The following is a 7,027-nucleotide window of genomic DNA, read 5'->3' as shown; positions in this document are numbered from 1 at the left end:
GGTCAGCTCATGGTTTTAATGTCCAGGGAGGGGCGTGTCCACTCTGCATGGACTTAAAGAAGAAGAAATAAAAGAAGAGTTAGATAATGTCATGTTCATCAAAAGGAAAACTGAAAGTGATGGAGATAAATATATAAATTTTATCATCAGAGAGAGTCTTTCATTTTTAATAAATCCACCGTTATTTGGTCTGTTTTTGTCTTTCTTTCTCACTCACTTGGTTCTCTCTGTTCCTTGTGTTGATTTCGTTAAAACAAAGCGGCATCTTTAATGTTTCCGTTACGTGTGCGTAAAATTACCGCAATGTACCGATACTGGCTGTAAAGAACAACTTATTATCTTTCATAAACTGGTGGAATTTCTCCGATAGAGCAAATATGAGCAGAGTTACGGTCATTTAAATTAACGTGATGCGTTCAGGGGCCCTGGGAAACCCAGTCCGTGAAAAGAGCACGTGTCTGGGTAAATCTTGGTTTATAGTTACCCTACGCAACAGAAAATATGAAATTAACAGAATGTACTGTCAACAACAAACCCAGAGTCGCTTAATGGTGACGTAACGCCATACGTGTGTCATAAATTAACGTGATAATGTGTTTCTCTGTGGGAACCGAGTTGAGCTGGTGATCACGTCCGCTGACGTCGGCTGCTGTGGCCTCAGCAGCCGACGTCACAGCAGCCCCTCCTGCACAATGCAGTGCCACTGTTTCACCAAACCCCTCGCTCGAGGACTCAGCTTCTCTTGCTCAGCACGACTTGGCACTCTCTGTTGGCTCCAGAAGGGCAGGAAGGCACTGATGGAAGAGTCTGACATTTTGGAGCCTTCTCAGGTCAACTGGACTGTGGGATGGAAGAGCAGTAATGGCGGACTGGGTGGCCGCCTGCTGCGGATGCTGGCAGACATTCTCTGCAATTGCCAGGTAGGTAGCGCTCCAACTCGACCCCCTCACTGCCAGTGTGATTACGTTGCCTGGAGAGGGCGTCCGCGTTCTGGTTAATCCATCCTGGCCGATACCTCACACTATAGTCAAATGCAGGCAACCCCCCGCTGCTACGTTGCTCCAAGCTTGGCAATGTCCAGGTGGCTCAGCGGATTGTTGTCCATCCATACAACACAGCAGTGGCCCCACAGGTAATCCTTGAATTTGTCGGCCATGGCCCACTTCATGGCTGCTATCTCCAGCTTCATGGAGCTATAGTTTCTCTCTGCAGGGTGCAGGCTGCGACTGCCATAGGCCACGGGTCTCACTTTTCCTCCTTGCTCCTGTGATAGCACAGCTCCCAATCCACAGTGGCTGGCATCTACTTCAAGGATAAATGGCAGAGAGAAGTCAGCAAAAGCTAAGGTGGGCGCACTTACAAGGCGGGACTTCTGCTCCTTGAAGATCTCCTCACACTCCTCCGACCAGGCGTCACCCAGGTGAGTTCCTCTTCCTCTCCGGTTGTTGGGACCAGATAGTTCTGCAACTAGCCACCCCCTAGTGAAGGGGGGCAGCCAGCTTGGAAATATATACCAGCTTGGAAATATATACCAGCTTGGAAAACCCCTCCACGAACGTAATAGCTCGCAAAGCCAATGAAGGACCGCAGCTCAGGGACAGTTTTAGGACGGGGCCAATTGGACATGGCAGAAATCTTCCCAGGATCAGTTGACACTCCCTCTTCTGAAATGCGATGTCCCAAGTATTGCACCTCCTGTTTGAAAAAAATTAAATTTCTCCAACTTTACTTTGAGTCCTTCTTGTTGCAGACAGCTAATCACAACCTCCAGCCACTTTAAATGTTCATCAAAAGTGGAAGAGTAAACGACTATATCATCTAAGTAGAGTAGCAGTGACTGGCCATGCTGTGTGCCAAACTTTCGCTCCATAAGCCTCTGGAAAGTCCCCGGAGCATTACATAACCCAAAGGGCATTCGGCTAAATTCAAATAACCCAAATGGGGTGTAGAAAGCAGTCTTTTGTTTGTCGCCCTCTGCCATTGGTACCTGATTATAGCTAGAGGCTAAGTCCATGATGGTAAACCACTGAGCTCCACAAAACGAGTCCAGGGACTCCTCAATTCGGGGCAGTGGAAACGCGTCCTCGCTGGTTTTCTTATTGTGTTGTCGATAGTCCACACAGAGGCGCAGACTGCCATCCTTTTTGCGTATGATGACAATGGGGGAGGAGTAGGGGCTACTGCTCTCCCGGATTACCTGGGCATCTAGCAGTTGGTTTATGTGGGCCTAGACTCATACTCTAATGGAGGAATACGTCTATAAAGCTGACGCACGGGTACATTGTCAAAAAGAGGGATATCGTGAGAAATAAACCAGTACAACCTAGGTCACCTTCAAACACGGAAAACACTGACATAATTAACTAGCAGTGCCCTGACTTTTAGCTGCTAAGCCTCATTTAGCATGAAAAGATTCAGCCCCAATATTTTATCCAGCACCGAACCCTCCTTTGCCGCGTGAAACCGACCGGTAGCAACCATGGATTCACGTTCACCGGGAACTTCATGTAATCCCGAGGGTAGGCCAACAACCTCGACAGAGGACACAAGGGCCAGCAAGACTTTAAAGTTACAGTGAACATACCAACATTGGTCACAGGTACAAAAACAGTCCCTCTAACAACACTAACCAAAGTGGGCGACACAAACAGCCCGGGTGGCAGACTAAACCCATACCCCAGGGGCTCAGCAATGCTGGCTTCAGTAGACCCAACTACGGCGGAGCAAGTGGCAGCAACACATTTTGTGGTTCCTGCAGGGATAACAACGGGCCTCGGACCTCGAACTTTTGCCAAACCATTTCTCGTTGAGCGATCCTGCACCGCAACCTGTTGGCACAACTGAAGAGCAGGTAACCAGGGTGTGGGGACTCCTAACCCAGAGGTAAGGTCAAACAAACCAGGGCCATACTGGTGACAAAGCTGCTTGTAATACGCTTTCATGACATTCATGGCAATAATACCCAGCACAGAAGTGGTGCTATCCTTTCCTGGGGGGTCTTTTACTACCAAGTTATATAATGACTCCAAAAAAACATACATTACAGAAAAATACACCAAATGGAAAAAATATAAAAATGAGAAAAAAAACAACACGTTCATCATGCGCATGTCTCATAGAATTGAACCAGGGAAATTGCACACGCTAGCTATTTTACTTTGCACCTGCAAATATACCCCTTTATAATGCTACAGAGTATGTTGTTATTATTATGCACATAATTGACAACTCTCCTTAAGTGCCCACTAAATGAATACTGTACTAGTACATTTAAATGTGTCTTTTCTCACATAAAATAACTTGTGTGTATGTATGTATTTGTCTGTCTATCTACGGTATCTATCTATCTATATTGAGCTTTATGCCTCAGAGGCCCTAAGTTCTGCAACTCAAACTCGCTATACCAGATTTAAAATTAAAATTAAAATTTAATTTAATGTATTTATTCATTCATTTTTATATTTTGTACCAATGTTTTTTGATGTGCATTTTATGGAACAATTTTAACTCTGTTTTAAATCTTGTTTTATCTTTGCACTCTGTAAAGCACTTTGTAACCTTATAAGTGCTCTATCTATCTATCTATCTGTCTGTCTGTCTGTCTGTCTGTCTGTCTAATTATTTGTAGAAATATATAAAACAAAACAAAACAAAAAATGGTTATTTGATTTTTTCAAACTGAAAAACTGAAAAATAAATTTAAGGCGTATTTCTTCATCAGGGTCAAGAAGGGATTAACGACATTTAACGGTTGATTTTTCAATTTTTGTTTCTAAAACCAAAAACCAAAAATACCAGAGGACAAAAACAAAAAAAAATGCCTGTCTCTTATTATGGTGAAACCGGAAGTTGTTCTTTTCAAAATAAGAGCACATGAGGGTGCTGTTGTTTTTCTGGTGCCAACATATATGAATTATTTCTATATTTTAATATATTTGTTTAAAATGTCTTTGGAACCGCACTCCGAAGTCATTTCTGAAATGGCAAAACAAGGTTTGTCATCTGCAGAAATTGCTACAAATATATTGCACATAATACATATATCAGTGAGTCGGATTAAACCATTTTCTGTGCTAAATCTCCTCACGTCTTGCTGAAAAACTCCGACTTTGGTGTGATATTTTTGCAGCAATTTCTGCAGTTGACAAGCCAATAATTCATATATTTTGGCACCAGAAAAACAGCAGCGTCCTGATATATGTGCTCTTATCTTGAAAAAAACAACTTCCGGTCTCAAAAATGAAAAACAACCTTTTTTTTTTGTTTTTGCCTTTTGGTATTTCTGTTTTTGAGTTTTAGAAACAAAAATGAAAAATCAACCAATTTTTTTAATGTTTCTAATCCCTTCTTGACCCTGATGAAGAAATATGCCTTAAATTTCAATTTTAGTTTTTCAATTTGAACTAAACTAAAATCAAACTACCACTTGTTTTTTTCTTTTTTGATTTCCTTTTCTGAATGGAAAATTCAATGATTAAAACATACACTGACCCAGAAAGTACTTTGGTCAGACCTGAGCCCATAAACATCATATATTTCAATGGCTCTCTCCAAGCAGTTTGGGGCGGGTGCTCAACGCTCTCATTGTCGGCAAGGTATTGGCTGTAGTCCGCAGTTAAGGGCGGGCAATCCAAAACTACACAGCACCCGTGTGACAGCAACAAAAGAAAATATCAAGTGAGGGGACCACCACCCGGGCCGCTGTCATGCTGGAGCCCTCAGCACCTGCCAAACAAAACACATACACTTAAAAACGTCCCACAATGCAAGCACTAAATGTGTCACACATATGCCACACAAACAATAAAACAAATCACAAAGAAAACCGGGAAAACAACAAAATGGAAGAAAAAATCAAACAAACAAGGACAACCCAAATACCAAAAATAAACACACTGAAAAACATAACAAATACAGGAATTAAAATAAATCCAAAGAAAATAACACACAAAGATGTATAGAAAATATAACTAAGATTACAGCTCTACAGAAAATAGCACACAAATAAATCAAACAATATAGTTAAAGCTAAAAGTGGAAGAGAGGGCAGCAAAGCTGGCCTCGCTTGTGCACAATGCCCTCAAACGTTGGCTTAGGGGAGCAACCAGGGTGCCAAAAAGGTCCAGTACAAAGGCTTCAGTCAAACCACCATTAGCAGCACTTACCATAAGCAAAGACAGCAGTGTCAGCCCAGAAGTTGTGGCAGAAGGTCGCCGTGCACTGTAAAAGTAACCAATATAAACATTTAGTATTTAGGAGTAAACCTAAAACAAGTAAACAATGTAAGTTATGTTAAAAGTCTCCCTACCGGAACGCTGGGTTGACCGTCACGCAGCAGTGGCATTAGGGAAACCACACAGCCCAGATTCCACCAGCGCTGGCTGGGAGAGATTTAATTAATTAACTCACCAAGCTATGCAGCTAACAGAGACAGGCGTCATGGCAGCTTACCGACAGAGGTGCCGAACACACACACACAGGCTTGACAATGCAGCCCAGATCCTGATCACAAACCGGCAATGCAGCTCAGAGCCCGGTCACACCACACTCTCATAGTACACAAAACCCAATGTAGACAGTGTCTTGAAAGCTAATGAAGGAAGCCAATATATACACATACCATTCACAGGGAACAAACACTGCTTGAGTCTCGCAGGCACAGATGCGGACGTAAACAACACCATCTGACAATGCCATCAGAGAGGAAGAGGAAGGGATGCAAACAGCGCAGGCCATGCTCATTTATAGCCGGCAGCCCAGTGATTGACAGCCACACTGCCCTCTAATGGAAAGGAGTACACTCCATACCTTGTCACATTCTTCCCCCGGATTTTGTGTCATCGCCCCGACGATGAAACAAGTAGAAGTTAGCACCAGGGTCTAAAGATAGCTGTCTGGAGATTAGACAAAGGCTGTGCAGAACTCCCAGACTGGTCTGCAGATGCTGGAAGATGGTGGACATTAGAGTGATGCCCAGCTGTAGCATTGGTTGTACGACGCAGACCCGGCTGTCTGGTACCAGGCTCCCCTGATGGGGCAGAGGGGTGAGGTTGTGATATACTCCCTACACTAGGTACATGAGGTACTGAAGTAGATTGTGTTGGCTCATCAGACACCAACAGCCACAAATCTCCCTCACTGAAGAGGTCACTTTCCCTTGGTTCTAAGCCAGGGGAAAAGACTGCTCGTTCTTGGCTACAAGGGGCAGCAGTCCCTTGGGGAATGGAGAGGCACCATAACAGGGTAGTGGGTTGGTTCACATATTTGGGCCTCTCCGGTGGTGGCCTGGCCCCTCTGTTGGTGGCTGGGCCACTGCATAGAGTAAAAATACATCAGGATGGTGCGGTCGGGCGTGGCGGTGGGTCTCGGGGGGGCTTTGCTGGGGTCTCTCCTTGCGGGGTCTTTCCGGGCGGTGTCGGCCTGGTGGGGCGCGGGGGCGCTTCCTCCCCTTGGGTGTGGCTTGGTGCTTGTTTCGTCTCCTGGTGGCCTTGGGGGCGGGCCCCGCGGTGTGCGGACCCGGGGCGGCCTGCCTCGCCGGTTTGGGGGGTGGGTGTGCTGGGGGTGTGCTGGTGTCCTCACCGGGGTTGGAGCGGGGTTGCTTGGTGCCTCGGGGCAATGCTGTTTACTGGGGGGCGGCGCTAGCTGTTCCGGTGGTGGAGGTTGCTGTCGGCCGCCTGGTGGGTCTGTCCTGCCATCTGCGGACTGGTGGGTGGGTCCGGGGCATCTTTGGCTGGGGGCTGCTGTTCCGCACTTGATGTGTGCCATTGGGATGCCTCCGTCCCCGCGGTGGGGATTGCCGGTTGCTAGCGGGCCGGTGGGGGGCGCTGCTCCGTGGCTGGCGCTGTCCGGGGGGCGGCGGGCCCTGGGCTGCTGGCCTTGGGCTGTCCGGGGCTGTGCGGTCCTGCTGGGCTGTGGCCGGGTCCTGGGCGGGGTTGGGGGGTGCGTCCCGGGGGGCTTGCCCTTGGGGGGTCCTGGTCCCGAGGGGTGCTCCTGGGGCCCGGGGTGCTTGGCTGGCTGGCCGGGCCGG

General features: G+C 46.7%; 1 long non-coding RNA gene across 1 annotated transcript; it reads right to left on the bottom strand.

The window, feature by feature from the left end:
* On the bottom strand, positions 1–5,686 carry LOC114469296 (uncharacterized). Its single transcript, XR_003674756.1, has 5 exons — positions 5,452–5,686; positions 5,309–5,381; positions 5,166–5,220; positions 4,492–4,725; positions 1–52 (listed from the first exon to the last, which is right to left on the bottom strand). It is a non-coding gene; the product is annotated as an uncharacterized LOC114469296 (long non-coding RNA).
* Between the last annotated feature and the right edge of the window lie 1,341 nt (positions 5,687–7,027).

The sequence above is a fragment of the Gouania willdenowi genome, chromosome 9 (genome assembly GCF_900634775.1).
Source record: "Gouania willdenowi chromosome 9, fGouWil2.1, whole genome shotgun sequence".
Taxonomy (NCBI): Eukaryota; Metazoa; Chordata; class Actinopteri; order Blenniiformes; family Gobiesocidae; genus Gouania; species Gouania willdenowi.
Note: the sequence above shows the minus strand (reverse complement) of the source record. Positions and strands in the feature narration are given on the sequence as shown.